The sequence below is a fragment of the Eschrichtius robustus genome, chromosome 4, assembly GCF_028021215.1.
Source record: "Eschrichtius robustus isolate mEscRob2 chromosome 4, mEscRob2.pri, whole genome shotgun sequence".
Taxonomy (NCBI): domain Eukaryota; kingdom Metazoa; phylum Chordata; class Mammalia; order Artiodactyla; family Eschrichtiidae; genus Eschrichtius; species Eschrichtius robustus.
In genome coordinates this window covers 61,333,758-61,350,858 of record NC_090827.1, presented here as the reverse complement: position 1 = coordinate 61,350,858, position 17,101 = coordinate 61,333,758, and the positions used below count along the sequence as shown (strand labels likewise).

The 17,101-nt window shown below is 38.0% G+C and overlaps 1 long non-coding RNA gene across 1 annotated transcript in view; it reads right to left on the bottom strand.

Moving 5' to 3' along the window:
• The window catches only part of LOC137764114 (uncharacterized), a 165,243-nt gene extending 154,884 nt beyond the window's left edge, over nucleotides 1-10,359 (bottom strand). The window contains exon 1 of the long non-coding RNA XR_011073915.1: nucleotides 10,294-10,359. This is a non-coding gene — a long non-coding RNA (uncharacterized lncRNA). The remainder of the gene's footprint in view (nucleotides 1-10,293) is intronic.
• Between the last annotated feature and the right edge of the window lie 6,742 nt (nucleotides 10,360-17,101).

Sequence of the window (17,101 nt, the reverse complement as noted above, 5' to 3'; positions counted from 1 at the left end):
TAATGCTGTCCTGCATTTCATCGTCTGCATTATTAAGCTTTTTTATTGGTTGCACTAACATTTCAGTTAAAATTACTTACAGCTGGAAAACTTAAGTTTACTTACACATGAAAGCGTTAACAATTCTTATTAAAAGAGAATGATAGGGCTTCCCTGGTGGTGCAGTGGTTGAGAACCTGCCTGCCAATGCAGGGGACACGGGTTCGAGCCCTGGTCTGGGAAGATCCCACATGCCGCGGAGCAACTAGGCCCGTGAGCCACAACTACTGAGCCTGCGCGTCTGGAGCCTGTGCTCGCAACAAGAGAGGCCGCGATAGTGAGAGGCCTGCGCACCGCGATGAAGAGTGGCCCCCGCTTGCCACAACTAGAGAAAGCCCTCGCACAGAGACGAAGACCCAACACAGCCAAAAATAAAAATAAATTAATTAATTAAAAAAAAAAAGAGAGAATGATAATCTTCTTTTTGATTTAAAACTAATATCTAAAATCCATAACCATATGTCCTAAGAGGAAAATCCTAAAAGCTTTCACAGAGACAAATGAAAGGTGTCCTGAAAAGAGCGAGAGTCAGACTGATGGTGGTGAACCTCTCGGCAGCAACATGAGCACTAGAAGGCAAAGAGCAGTGACTATAATGTGCAGAATAGAATTATTTTGAAACTAGAATTTGATACACAGCTAACTATCAATCAAATGTAAAAGAAAAATACATTTCAAGATGTATAAGAATGTGGACAACTAACAGTTCACAAATCCTCTGCCAGAAAGTTTATTGGAGGAGACATCCCGGGGAAAGAAGGAACTAAATAGAGAGAACATGAAAGAGGATGACACGTGGTTCAAGAAAGAGTAACAGCTGATTGTAACCTATAAGAAGAGAAGGAAACTAAACAAAAGACACTTTGAGACAGATGGACAGATGGAGATGCTAGGAAGGTCCTCCTTTGAGCAGCAAAATTTAAGTGACATCTCTTTCTCTACAGATGCAATATATGCTCAGTTCTGTAATGTCCCAAATGCTATTCATTTATTTTCAGTTTTTAAATCATCTATATAAATATGCAAAATGACACTAATTGTAGTAATAGAATAGGACCTCAAAGTTATAAAATAGGGTAAGCTTAAGAAGAAGCTAAGAAGTGAAAAAGAAGAAGACTAAGAAGTGAAAAAGAGTAAAGTGAACTCATTTCAATTTTTTATTTGAAGGCAGTCAATATTCTCTATGTAAAGTCAATAAATCCAAAACAGTATTTTAAGTTTGTTGTTTAAAATCATAAAGGCAATTGATAAAAATACAACTACAATATAATTTAAAAATTGAGGGCCAAATATGATTGGGTGACAGTGTTAAGTATTATATTTCTTTTCCTTCAATGGGGGAATTAAATAATACCTAAAACTGGTAAGTCAAGAATAGAGTTATCACTGTATTATATAAAGTTATATAAAATTTCAGAAGAGCCCAAAACAAATGGACACCAGTGATAACATCTGAGAAATGGCACTGGGGAAGTGGTAGTGGAGGTGAATTATTTTATTCACACTTTGACTCTTGATTTGATCTATTCACATCTAGTAATTACTTTGAAAATTTAACAATGAGATGAATAAAACAACTTGTTTTAAATTGTCATAAAGTCATAAAGTGTCATAAAGTCAGTTATTTTTAATTCATTGGCATTCCAGAAAGAAATTTATTAAAAGTTTTTTGTGTCATAAACAAAGCATTTTAAATTTGTTTGTTTCCAAGATACACTTTGGACATCTTGAGTATATAAGAAGTTGAAGGAAATGTTCTTAAAACAAATCCATGGTTGCTGCAAGGAGACATGTTAATGATTTAGGAGGCGTCAGAGAATCTCATCCTCATCATCCAACACTGACGTTTCTTGTGTCCTTGTGTTGAGAAGAGCACAGATCAACATTAGATGGCACACAAGTAAGTTTTCTTTTTCTTTTCTTTTCTTTTTTTTTTTTTGCTGCACCACACGGCTTGTGGGATCTTAGTTCTGACCAGGGATCAAACCCATGCCCCCTGCAATGGAAGCACGAAATCCTAACCACTGGACCGCCAGGGAATTTCCCCAGTAAGCTTTCATATGTAGGATATGTCAATATTCCCTATTATTCTATACTATTCCCAATATTATTCTATACTAAAATTCACCTTTATCATGTTGAAATCTTGAAGAACATTCTCTTCAGCTTGCACTGTGAAAGCCATTCTGTGATTCCTCCTATATTTTACAGAACTATGATACACTAGAGGCTTCTAAGGGCAGGCTCCAAATCCCTGAACTCTGTGTCATTTGCAAACAGTGCACATACTGAGAACTCCTGAATGCATGAAGGGTTCTACATATATTAAAGTGTCCAGGATGACTCATGTTTAATAGAACTGCCACAGCAACTGTTCCACAGTCTTTCTCAAAACATGAGGAAACAAATCAAGATGATGTCATAGAGGATCAAGTCCAGGGGTGTGCCACTGACTGCCTGGGCATTGGCTTCCTGTCTGTTTATGCGGCTCGTGCAAAAGAAAAGTGGTCAGAGAAAAAGAGTATTTGTTGTTACAAGGACGAAACATCAAATATGTCTTAGGTGATCTATTTCATCGTAACGTTGTAAGGCTGCTGACACGGGCCCAGACAGCTAATAGACAGAGCTGTCAGCAGCTAGTCCCTGGGTCCTGATGAGACACAGGCCTTTGCAAATGCTGTTAGCTTTGACTGGAATGCTAGCATTCTCCTCACTCTCACCCCCACTCCCACAATAAACTTATATACACAATCATCTAATCTTCAGCTAACTAGGTCAAGTCATCCTTCCCAGATATCACTTCTCCTAGGAAGCCTTGTTGAATCTCCTAAGTCTAGGCTACATTCCCACACTCTGTAAATCTCAGGGTACCATGTCTTTTCCTTAGTACCATGCCACTTATCACAATGCATTGTAATCCTCTGCTTCTCATCTGTATCTATTTCTGCACTGTAAACTGTTTAGAAGAATTGTCTTTTTCATTTTTGCATTCCTAAGGCCTATCATAGTTCTTGGGATATAATAAGTAACACATAGTAATACATAATAGGTAATAGGTGTTGAATGAATGAATGAATGAATGACTTACACATTCAGAACACCACCATGGCCATTCTTGAAGGATAAAGCTGACTTTCAGAGGTGGTCTAAGCAAACCGGCACAGAGTGAGGTAGAAATCCAGATGTCAATTTAGTAATTTGCAGTGAGAAATATGACTGCTGATATGCCTGGTTATAGGACTCTTTCTGGCCTGTACTGACCTTGGACAACTAAAGAAGACAAATTCTAATTAGAAGGTGACAATGGCATTAGATTGAATGAAATAGATATATCTTTTTTTTCAATAATGATGTGTCAGCTACCAGAATAAAAGAGATGGACTCCTTGGGCCAGAGAAAATCCTTCCTGGAAATGTGTTCCAATGGACAGAGCCAACTTTAGCCTTCTTAAACCACCCTTCTGATTGGCATGTTGGTCTTTCAGTTTATTAAAACAGTCAATGTTTGTAGACCTATGAGTCATCTGAACTTTTAGAGTTATTTCACGTCTACTCTGCTCTTAATTATAAACTTAGAGGTCAATTTATTTCTAAGTTCTCTTACACTATGATATCATTAGTATTTGTGTATCAAGCAATTAATTTCCATTTAAAAAGCACTTGTTTAGCATCTAATGTATGCCTAGTGCTATGTTAGCCATGATATATAATAGTGATTAAATTCATGGGCTTTGAGTCAAAGAGACCAAGGTTTGGATCCTACTTCTATCAAATAAAAGTGTTACCTTCTAACAAGTCATCTGAACCTTTGACTTCCTCATCTGTTATGTGGGGATGATAACACTTACTTTACAAGGTTTTATGAAGATCTAATGACATGAAATCTAATAAGTACTTACAGTATAAACTCTCAATACATGTTATTTAAAATATATGATAATATTTGCAGCTCAAAGGTACTCTTTCCAATGAGAAGCACTTCTTACTGTAAAGGAAATGGAAACTTAACCTAATAGTTTCAGTTTTTTAGAATGGGAAATACTTAATGGATTTCTGATCTTATCTCAGGACCTACATACAATGATAAATAATATTGTTTACTGAGAACATCCAATGAATTTAAAATTGTTCTAGGAATTAAGGGTGATGAACAGATAGAGAGAACACATCCCTGCCCCTGTTCTCACAAATTACCCATGTTGGTTATTGTTAATTCTCATTCCTGGCATTTTTTCAAGTATCACTTTCACTTAGCTTTGGTAATCATATTTACCTAGTCACTATACAGGTTTCCTATGAGAAAAAATTATTCTAAAAAATGATGTAAGTCAGAGGGCAGACAGCAGAAGCAAGAAGAACTACAACCCTGCAGCCTGTGGGAAAAAAAACCACATTTACAGAAAGATAAACAAGATGAAAAGGCAGAGGGCTATGTACCACATGAAGGAACAAGATAAACCCCCAGAAAAACAACTAAATGAAATGGAGATGATAGGCAATCTTCCAGAAAAAGAATTCAGAATAATGATAGTGAAGATGATCCAGGACCTTGGAAAAAGAATGGAGGCAAAGATCAAGAAGATGCAAGAAATGTTTAACAAAGATCTAGAAGAATTAAAGAACAAATAAACAGAGATGAACAATACAATAAGTGAAATGAAAAATACACTAGAAGGAATCAATAGCAGAATAACTGAGGTAGAAGAACAGATAAGTGACCTGGAAGACAGAATGGTGGCATTCACTGCTGTGGAATAGAATAAAGAAAAAAGAATGAAAAGAAATGAAGACAGCCTAAAAGAGCTCTGGGACAACATTAAACGCAACAACATTCGCATGATAGGGACCCCAGAAGGAGAAGAGAGAGAGAAAGGACTAGAAAAAATATTTGAAGAGTTTATAGTCGAAACCTTCCTTAACGTGGGAAAGGAAATAGCCATCCAAGTCCAGGAAGTGCAGAGAGTCCCATACAGGATAAACCCAAGGAGAAACACGCCGAGACACATAGTAATTAAACTGGCAAAAATTAAAGACAAATTATTGAAAGCAGCAAGGGAAAAGCGACAAATAACATACAAGGGAACTCCCATAAGGTTAACAGCGGATTTCTCAGCAGAAACTCTACAAGCCAGAAGAGAGTGGCATGATATACTTAGTGATGAAAGGGAAGAACCTACAACCAAGATTACTCTACCTGGCAAGGATGTCATTCAGATTCGATGGAGAAATCAAAAGCTTTACAGACAAGCAAAAGCTAAGAGAATTCAGCACCACCAAACCAGCTCTACAACAAATGCTAAAGGAACTTCTCTAAGTGGGAAACACAAGAGAACAAAAGGACCTACAAAAACAAACCCAAAACATTTAAGAAAATGGTCATAGGAACATACATATTGATAATTACCTGAAAGTGAATGGATTAAATGCTCCAAACAAAAGACACAGGCTTGCTGAATGGATACAAAAACAAGACCCATATATATGCTGTCTACAAGAGACCCACTTCAGACCTAGGGACACATACAGACTGAAAGTGAGGGGATGGGATGGAAAAAGATATTCCATGCAAATGGAAATCAAAAGAAAGCTGGAGTAGCTATACTCATATCAGATAAAATAGACTTTAAAATAAAGAATGTTACAAGAGACAAGGAAGGACACTACATAATGATCAAGGGATCAATCCAAGAAGAAGATATAACAATTATAAATATATATGCACCCAACATAGGAGCACCTCAATACATAAGGCAACTGCTAACAACTATAAAAGAGGAAATCAACAGTAACACAATAATAGTGGGGGACTTTAACATCCCACTTACACCAATGGACAGATCATCCAAACAGAAAATTAATAAGGAAACACAAGCTTTAAATGACACAATAGACCAGATAGATTTAATTGATATTTATAGGACATTCCATTCAAAAACACCAGATTACACATTCTTCTCAAGGGCGCATGAAACATTCTCCAGGATAGATCACATCTTGGGTCACAAATCAAGCCTCAGTAAATTTAAGAAAATTGAAATCATATCAAGCATCTTTTCTGACTGCAACGCTATGAGATTAGAAATCAATTACAGGGAAAAAAACGTAAAACACACACACACATAAAGGCTAAACAATACGTTACTAAATAACCAAGAGATCACTGAAGAAATCAAAGAGGAAATCAAAAAATACCGAGAGACAAAGGACAACGAAAAGATGACGATCCAAAACCTATGGGACGCAGCAAAAGCAGTTCTAAGAGGGAAGTTTATAGCTATACAAGCCTACCTCAAGAAACAAGAAAAATCTCAAATAAACCACCTAATGTTACACCTAAAGGAACTAGAGAAAGAAGAACAAACAAAACCCAAAGTTAGCAGAAGGAAAGAAATCATAAAGATCAGAGCAGAAATAACTGAACTACAAACAAAGAAAACAATAGCAAAGATCAATAAAACTAAAAGCTGGTTCTTTGAGAAGATAAACCATTAGCCAGACTCATCAAGAAAAAGAGGGAGGGGACTCAAATCAATAAAATTAGAAATCAAAAAGGAGTAGTTACAACAGACAGCGCAGAAATACAAAGCATCCTAAGAGACTACTACAAGCAATCCTATGCCAATAAAATGGACAACGTGGAAGAAATGGAAAAATTCTTAGAAAGGTATAACCTTCCAAGACTAAACCAGGAAGTAATAGAAAATATGAACAGAGCAATCACAAGTAATGAAATTGAAACTGTGATTAAAAATAGTCCAACAAACAAACGTCCAGGACCAGATGGCTTCACAGGTGAATTCTATCAAACATTTAGAGAAGAGCTAACACCCATCTTTCTCAAACTCTTCCAAAAATTTGCAGAAGAAGGAACACTCCCAAACTCATTCTATGAGGCCACCATCACCCTGATACCAAAACCAGACAAAGATACTACAAAGAAAGAAAATTACAGACCAATTTCACTGATGAATATAGATGCAAAAATCCTCAACAAAATACTAGCAAACAGAATCCAAAAACACATTAAAGGATCATACACCATGATCAACTGAGATTTATCCCAGATATGCAAGGATTCTTCAATATATGCAAATCAATCAATGTGATACAGCATATTAGCAAATTGAAAAATAAAATCCATATGATCATCTCAATAGATGCATAAAAAGCGTTTGATAAAATTCAACACCCATTTATGATAAAAACTCTTCAGACAGTGGACATAGAGGGAACCTACCTCAACATAGTAAAGGCCATATATGACAAACCCACAGCAAACATCATTTTCAATGGTGAAAAACTGAAAGCATTTCCTCTAAGATCAGGAAGAAGACAAGGATGTCCACTCTCACCACTATTATTCAACATAGTTTTGGAAGTCCTAGCCACAGCAATCAGAGAAGGAAAAGAAATAAAGGAATCCAAACCAGAAAAGAAGAAGTAAAACTGTCACTGTTGGCAGATGACATGATACTAAACATAGAGAATCCTAAAGATGCCACCAGAAAACTACTAGAGCTAATCGATGAATTTGGTAAAGCTGCAGGATACAAAATTAATGCACAGAAATCTCTTGCATTCCTATACACTAAAGATGAAAAATCTGAAAGAGAATTAAGGAAACACTCCCATTTACCATTGCAACAAAAAGAATAAAATACTTAGGAATAAACCTACCTAAGGAGACAAAAGACCTGTATGCAGAAAACTATAAGACACTGATGAAAGAAATTAAACCTGATACCAACAGATGGAGAGATATACCATGTTCTTGGATTGGAAGAATCAATATTGTCAAAATGACTATACTACCAAAGCAATCTACAGAGTCAATGCAATCCCTATCAAATTACCAATGGCATTTTTTATGGAACTAGAACAAAAAATCTGAAAATTTGTTTGGAGATACAAAAGACCCCGAATATCCAAAGCAGTCTTGAGGGAAAAAAACGGAGCTGGAGGAATCAGACTCCCTGACTTCAGACTATACTAGAAAGCTTCAGTGGTTAAGAAAATATGGTACTGGCACAAAAACAGAAATATAGATCAATGGAACAGGATAGAAAGCCCAGAGATAAACCCATGCGCCTATGGTCAACTAATCTGTGACAAAGGAGGCAAGGATATATAGGGGAGAAAAGACAGTCTCTTAAATAAGTGGTGCTGGGAGAACTGGACAGCTACATGTGAAAGAATGAAATCAGAACACTCCCTAACAGCATACACAAAAATAAACTCAAAATGGATTAGAGACCTAAATGTAAGACCAGGCACTATAAAACTCTTAGAGGAAAACATAGGAAGAACACTTTTTGACATAAATCACAGCAAGATATTTTTTGATCCACCTCCTAGGGTAATGGAAATAAAAAGAAAAATGAACAAATGGGACCTAATGAAACTTAAAAGCTTTCCCACAGCAAAGGAAACCATAAACAAGACGAAAAGACAACCCTCAGAATGGGAGAAAATATTTGCAAATGAATCATCAGACAGAGGATTAATCTCTAAAATATATAAACAGCTCATGCAGCTCAATAGTAAAAAAACAAACAACGCAATGAAAAAATGGGCAGAATACCTAAATAGACATTTCTCCAAAGAAGACATACACATGACCAAGAAGCAGATGAAAAGCTGCTCAACATCACTAATTATTAGAGAAATGCAAATCAAAACTACAATGAGGTATCACGTCACACCAGTTAGAATGGGCAACATCAGAAAATCTACAAACAACAAATGATGGAGAGAGTATGGAGAAAAGAGAACCCTCTTGCACTGTTGGTGGGAATGTAAATTGATACAGCCACTATGGAGAACAGTATGGAGGTTCCTTAAAGAACTAAAAATAGAATTACTGTATGACCCTGCAATCCCACTACTGGACATATACCCAGAGAAAACCATATTCAAAAAGACACATGCACTGCAGTGTTCATTGCAGCATTATTGACAATAGCCAGGTCATGGAAGCAACCTAAATGCCCATCGACAGACAAATGGATAAAGAAGATGTGGTACATATATACAATGGAATATTACTCAACCATAAAAAGGAATGAAATTGGGTCATTTGTAGAGACGTGGATGCATCTAGAGACTGTCATACAGAGTGAAGTAAGTCAGAAAGCGAAAAACAAATATCGTATATTAACGCATATATGTGGAACCTAGAAAATGGTACAGATGAACCAGTTTGCAGGGCAGAAATTGAGACACAGAAGTAGAGAAAATACGTATGGTCATCAAGGGGGGAAAGCCGTGGGAGGTGGGGGGGTGGTGTGATGAATTTGGATATTGGGATTGACATGTATACACTGATGTGCATAAAATGGACGACTAATAAGAAAAAAAAATAAACATTAAAAAAAAAAAAGATGTAAGTTCATCCAAATGTTACCTTGGTCATTGTGAAATAAAGGTAGTAACCAGAGGCTCTTGATTTGTTTACTACATACTTGTTAATTCATTCAACCAACGTTAATTGAGCCCTTACCCCACACAAAGCATTGTTACAGGTGACAAAGGAAAAAGCAGTGCCTGACTTCCAAGAACTGGTCTGGTACTATCACCTTGGCCTTGATCTTCTGTTGAACACTAACAATTTTACACAACATCAATATCAAACAAGACCACTCTGGTTATGATGGATTATGGACAAAACCAGACCATTTCATAATCATATCCAAACACAGACAAAACATGAACATAGTTCAAGCCACAAGAGTGACCAAACATCCTCCCATCCTGGCTACTCTTGGTGACTGCTGATTCTTTAACAATGGCAGCTGTAGCCTCTCTCCTTCTATAGAAGACTAAGATACCCAGTCATAGAATTATGCCCACTGCCTGACAGCTTCCATTTCAGAGCAAAATGTCATTCCTTCATTCTTCCCCTAAATCACCTAATACAAGCCCAAATCCTCTATGTCCTTTCTAACACTCCCCACTGTCTTTTACTGAGATACCCATGTTCCCCATGGTGTACTTTCTCCCTCCCTGCAACTTGTTCAGCTCTGGCTGGAGGACATTTGGTTAGGAAGGGAATATTGTTATGAATACAACAGAGTGACTACCAAATCATTTCGTATTGGGCTCAGAAAATCATATATCAGAAAACCTTAAACAATAGCGGGTTAAACAAGACAGAAGTTTTTCTCTTCTAAGGTAAAGAGTACAGAGCTGGTGTGGCAGCTGCAAATCAGGGATTCAGGGTCTTTCTGTCTTTCTCTCCCACCATTCTAACACATACCTTCAGATTCAAGGTTGGTTCATGGTCCAGTATGATTCCTGGAGATGCTGCCAGTGTCCACATTCCAGGCAACTGGAAAGGAATAAAGGGAAAATAATAGGCATGTGGCTCCCACTTTCATCAGCTCCCTTCAAGAAGCCTTCCAGGAAATTCTACCCATACTTCTACTTACAGTTCACCAGACCTCACTCGCAGAACTTAGTCACATGATCACCATTATTTTCAAGGAAACCTGGGAAATGTTATACTTAAGCTGTACACATTGCCAGTCTGAATAACATCAGGGTTCTGTTACTAAGGAAAGAGATGGCAATGGATATTGAGTAGAGTCTATGACCAAATTACTGATGTGGTAGTTAGTATTGAAAAATCACTCAGTTGGGTTAGTTTATGGCGAAAAAAGAAATTTCACCGACAAACAATTTATTCAGAGCAGAAGTGGCCTGATTCTGTAGGAAATCATGGTATGAAGACATTATATGGTAGGAAAATATTGCACAGCTGGAAAAAAAAAAAAGAAAAGCAAGAAAAGGATTCTTCTATATAGAGTTTACATGTTTAAAAACAAGTAATGCTCTGGAAAAGTCACATGTCTAGGGTCAGCAGTGCAAGCTATTTGAAATAGGATCTTAATAACAGGGTTCACTCTTGTTGCCTTCATCATTCTAGAAAAGTTTTGAATTCTTACAGGCTTATTTGTCACATTAAGCAGATGTTCTCAAGTTATGAAATCAGTTATAACAGTGTTTACTTATTTATCCCTGTCCACAAATATGCATTGAAAATTTTTTCCTTTGGAATCCCTAGTACTTTTTTCATTGGTCTCAATGCTAATCATAAGGAAAATACAAAAGATCTTTTGAGTAATTATGAAAGGTCAGATACTGTTTCAAGTGTCTTACATGCATTATCACATTTAAAAGAATCCTGATTAAGGAACTGTTATTATCATCTCCTTTTTCAGAGATGAGAAAGCTAGATCCACAAAACATTTAAATAATTTTCCCTGGTTGGTAAGAGGAAGACTGTACTAAAATCCAGTAGTCTCAGCTTCAGATGCTATAGCCTCAACCTCCTCACTCTACTTCCTAGATACCACATGACAAAGGACAGCACAGATGTGGGAACAACTGTGCAAGGGTAAGAAAGAGTGGGGAAAAGCAGACAGCTTTAGTGATCGTTTTCTTTCAAAACTGACATCCTCATTGGAAAAACCAGTGATTATAGAAATAATGTCAAATCAGTTTGCTTGTGAAATCATCCTCTTGCCTTGGATTGGGTTTCTTTATATATATATAAATTTATTTATTTTATTTATTTTTGGCTGCGTTGGGTCTTTGTTGCTGTGCGTGGGCTTTCTCTAGTTGCGGTCACCGGGGGCTACTCTTAGTTGCGGTGCGCGGGCTTCTCATTGTGGTGGCTTCTCTTGTTGCAGAGAATGGGCTCTAGGCACGTGGGCTTCAGTAGTTGTGGCTCATGGGCTCAGCAGTTGTGGCTTGCGGGCTCTAGAGTGCAGACTCAGTAGTTGTGGCACACAGGCTTAGTTGCTCTGCCGCATGTGGGATCTTCCCAGACCAGGGCTCGAAGCCGTGTCCCCTGCATTGGCAGGCGGATTCTTAACCACTGCACCACCAGGGAAGCCCAGGGGTTTTTAACTTAAAAAAAAAAAAAGCAGAAATAATAAATGATCTTTATACACACATTAGGACATACAGATGAGCAATTAATTCCTCAACCAAAGATAAACATTGTTGACCTTTTTTATATAGCCTTTCAAAATGTTTCTATGCATGTATATCTACATATATGTATTTATATATAATATGTACACAAATATTTGTAAATATATTAATAAAAGTTTCATACTGTACACACTTCTTTGTTCAATTTTTACATAGCGGGTATCATACATTTTCAAAATGTTAATAAATATACATCTATATAACTTTGTTTTACTCTTAAAAATACTGGGGGCTTCCCTGGTGGCACAGTGGTTAAGAATCTGCCTGCCAATGCAGGGGACACGGGTTCGAGCCCTGGTCTGGGAAGATCCCACATGCCGCGGAGCAACTAAGCCCGTGAGCCACAACTACCGAGCCTGCGCGTCTGGAGCCTGTGCTCAGCAACGGGAGAGGCCGCGACAGTGAGAGGCCCGCGCGCCGCGATGAAGAGTGGCCCCCGCTTGCCGCAACTAGAGAAAGCCCTCACACAGAAACGAAGACCCAACACAGCCGAAAATTTAAAAAAAAAAAATTAAAAAAAAAATACTGGATATTTTTTAAAGTGTAGACTTATTCTTATACTCTTCTTTTCTCTTTCCTCTTATATGTGTGTTACCCCCCAAAATCTATGAATGCAGAAGTAAAGCTACCTTTTTTAAAGTTTTTCCCAACAAAATCCCACTAAAATAATCATTTTGTGCAGATTGCAATATTGTAAGGAAAATAAAAATGAAGCATATTTTATAAACAAGTATAGACATAGCTTCAAATCTCCAAATTGGGAAAATTTAGAAACGCAAAATTTAACATAATTAATTTTTTAAAGTTATTATATCCTTAGCTCTCTGGCAGTTAAAATAACTTTTAAGAGTGCAAACTACATGACTTCTTCCACAGATGTAATTTTAGGCAAAATATATCTTCCAAGTTTCTGGTTTTTTCTCTTTCAATAAGAGTAAGAATTTTATAAATACCATTTTTGAGATGGGAACATTTGATCCCATTTATATTTCTTTAAAAAAATCTTTAAAGTTTTTTTCCTATCATGTAAACAACACTGCCTCACTATACATCAGATTTAGCTCAGGCCAACTGTACCATTGAAAAGTCGAATGTTTTTTTATAGTCACACAAGGTAGTGCTTGAGAATCTCAAAATTAGCTAGCAATTCGATATTAAAGTATCTTCTTGGAATGTCTGCTATCTTGAGAAGTGACCAAAACTAATGATTTTTGGAATTCCTATGGAAGAAAAGAAATCTAGGAGTGAAGTTGTATCTTCTGCAAACAGTAAAATCATCTGGGAGTACATAACCCAGGTTTAAGACCAAAATATTGATTTCAGGAAGATTATTGAAAGATACATATGATAGTTATAAAATGTATAACTATATTTTCCATTATTTTTCTATGAGTTCTACAGGTGTATGTATTTTTTCATATTAACTTGCAAATACTTTTTCTTATTCTGGCCACATAATTTCAGTGCATACATTCAGAAAGCTTTGGGCAGTATGACATACAAAGGCCATTTTCTTTGAGGTTTAACCTATCCCTGCCTAGGACAGACTGTACATGTGTGGTCTATTCAACAAATCAGTAAGTTATTCACCTATGATATTTAAATGTTATTATTCTCATTGAACTCAGAAACAAAAGCCTGTTATGTTCATGGGAAAATACAATAAAATCTATATATAATATTGCCTAGCTTTGCTAAAAACACATGAATGTTTAAAGAGATTATCTAAACTGATAACAAAATCACATCAATTATGGATCATTAATAATAGGATGATGTAATTATTAGAGGTAGGCATATGTTGTCAATTTTTAAGTAAACCACGGCAAATAGGAGAGTTCTTCCACTATGAAAAAGTGGTCATCACACAGCATTGAATGTGTGATAACTGACGTGATAAATTGTAAAACAAAATGCAAGAAAATAAGGAAAATAGAAATGCATTAAAGGAAGATTAAGTACTTACAAAGTATTATTTTTAAGTTTGGAAATAATAAATTAAGGATATAATGATGTAATGACTAAAATGGGTAGGCTGTAAAAATCTTTCATAGGACTCTGGCCTACTTCAACAATCCTACCGCAATATATTATTTTTTGGAAACAATAAAATGCCCAATCTTCTCCTGAAATCTTAAATTCAGAAAGAATTAATGGTAGGGATGGACCCTCAAGATGGCGGAGGAGAAAGACGTGGAGATCACCTTCCTCCCCACAAAGACATCAAAAATACATCTACATGTGGAACAACTCCTACAGAACACCTACTGAATGCTGGCTGAAGACCTCAGACTCCCCACGTACCTGGGTAGGGCAAAAGAAAAAAGAAAAAACAGAGACAAAAGAATAGGGACGGGACCTGCACCTCTGGGAGGTAGCTGTGAAGAAGGAAAAGTTTCCACACACTAGGAAGCCCCTTCACGGGCAGAGATGGGGGGTGGCGGAGGGGGGAAGCCTCAGAGCAATGGAGGAGAGCACAGCCACAGGGGTGCAGAAGGTAAAGCGGAGAGATTCCCGCACAGAGGATCGGTGCCGACCAGCACTAACCAGCCCGAGAGGCTTGTCTGCTCACTTGCCGGGGCAAGTGGGGGTTGGGAGCTGAGGCTCGGGCTTCAGAGGTCAGACTCCAGGGAGAGGACTGGGGTTGGCGGCGTGACCACAACCTGAAGGGAGTTAGTGCTCCACGGCTAGCCGGGAGGGAATCCAGGAAAAACTCTGGACCTGCCTAAGAGGCAAGAGACCATTGTTTCAGGGTGTGCAAGGAGAGGGGACTCAGAGCACCGCCTAAACGAGCTCCAGGGATGGGTGCAACCGTGGCTATCAGCACGGACACAAGAGATGGGCATGAGAAGCTAAGGCTGCTGCTGCAGCCACCAGGAAGCCTGTGTGCAAGCACAGGTCACTATCCACACATCCCCTCCCGGGAGCCTGTGCAGCCTGCCGCTGCCAGGGTCCCGTGATCCAGGGACAACTTCCCTGGGAGAACACAGGGTGTACCTCAGGCTGTTGCAACGTCATGTTGGCCTCTGCCGCCGCAGGCTTGCTCCGCATTCCGTACCCCTCCCTCCCCCAGGCATGAGTGAGCCAGAAACCCCTGATCAGCTGCTACTTTAAACCCATCCTGTCTGGGAGGGGAACAGATGCCCTCAGGCAACCTACACACAGAGGCGGGGCCAAACTCAAAACTGAACCCCAGGAGCTGTGCGAACAAAGAAGAGAAAGGGAAATTTCTCCCAGCAGCCTGAGGAGTACTGGATTAAATCTCCACAATCAACTTGATGTACCCTGCATCTGTGGAATACCTGAATAGGCAACGAATCATCCCAAGACTGAGGTGGTGGACTTTGGGAGCACCTGTAGAGTTGGAGTTTCCTTTCGGCATCTAATTTGTTTCTGGTTTTATGTTTATCTTAGTTTAGTATTTAGAGATTATTATCATTGGTAGATTTATTTATTGATTTGGTTGCTCTCTTCCTTTTCTTAAATATATATATATATTTTCTTCCTTTTTCTCTTTTTGTGAGTGTGCATGTTTATGCTTCCTTGTGTGGTATTGTCTGTATAGCTTTGCTTTTACCATTTGTCCTAGGATTCTGTCTGTCCGTATTTATTTTTTTTAGTATAGTTTTTAGCGCTTGTTATCATTGGTGGATTTACTTTTTGGTTTGGTTGCTCTCTTCTTTCTTTTTTTTTTATTACTTTTTAATTTTTTTACCTTTACTAATATTATTTTTATTTTTTATTTTAATAACTTTATTTTATTTTATTATATTTTATTTTATTTCTTTTTTTTTTTTTTTCTCCTGTTTCTTCTGCACCATGAGGCTGACAGGGTCTTGGTGCTCTGGCCGGCTGTCAGTCCTGAGCCTCTGAGGTGTGAATGGCGAGTTCAGGATATTGGTCTACAAGAGACCTCCGGGCTCCATGTAATATCAAATGGTTAAAGCTCTCCCAGAGATCTCCATCTCAATGCTAAGACCCAGCTCCACTCAATGACCAGCAAGCTGCAGTGCTGGACACCCTATGCCAAACAACTATCAAGACAGGAACACAACCCCACCCATTAGCAGAGAGGCTGCCTAAAATCATAATAAGGTCACAGAGACCCCAAAACACACCACCAAAGACGATCCTCCCCACCAGAAAGACAAGATCCAAGCTCATCCACCAAAACACAGGCACCAATCCCCTCCATCAGGAAGCCTACACAACCCAGTGGATCAACCCTACCCACTGGGGGCAGACACCAAAAACAATGGGAACTACGAACTTGCAGCCTTCGAAAAGGAGACCACAACACAGTAAGTTAAGCAAAATGAGCAGACAGAGAAATATACGGCAGATGAAGGAGCAAGGTAAAAACCCACCAGACCAAAAAATGAAGAGGAAACAGGCAGTCTACCTGAAAAAGAATTCAGAGTAATGATAGTAAAGATGATCAAAAACCTTGGAAGTAGAATGGAGAAAATAAAAGAAACGTTTAACAAGGACATACAAGAACTAAAGAGCAAACAAACAATGATGACCAACACAATAAGTGAAATTAAAAATACTCTAGAAGGGATCAATAGCAGAATAACTGAGGCAGAAAAACGGATAAGTGACCTGGAAGATAAAATAGTGGAAATAACTACCACAGAGCAGAATAAAGAAAAAAGAATGAAAAGAATTGAGGACACTCTCAGAGACCTCTGGGACAACATGAAGCACACCAACATTTGAATTATAGGGGTCCCAACAGAAGTAGAGAAAAAGAAAGGGACTGAGAAAATATTTGAAGAGATTATAGTTGATAACTTCCCTAATATGGAAAAGGAAATAGTCAATTAAGTCCAGGAAGCACAGAAAGTCCCATACAGGATAAATCCAAGGAGAAACACGCCAAGACACATATTAATCAAACTATCAAAAATTAAATACAAAGAAAAATTATTAAAAGCAGTAAGGGAAAAGCAGCAAATAACATACAAGGGAACCCCCATAAGGTTAACAGCAGATCTTTCAGCAGAAACTCTGCAAGCCAGAAGGGAGTGGCAGGGCATATTTAAAGGGATGAAAGGGGAAAA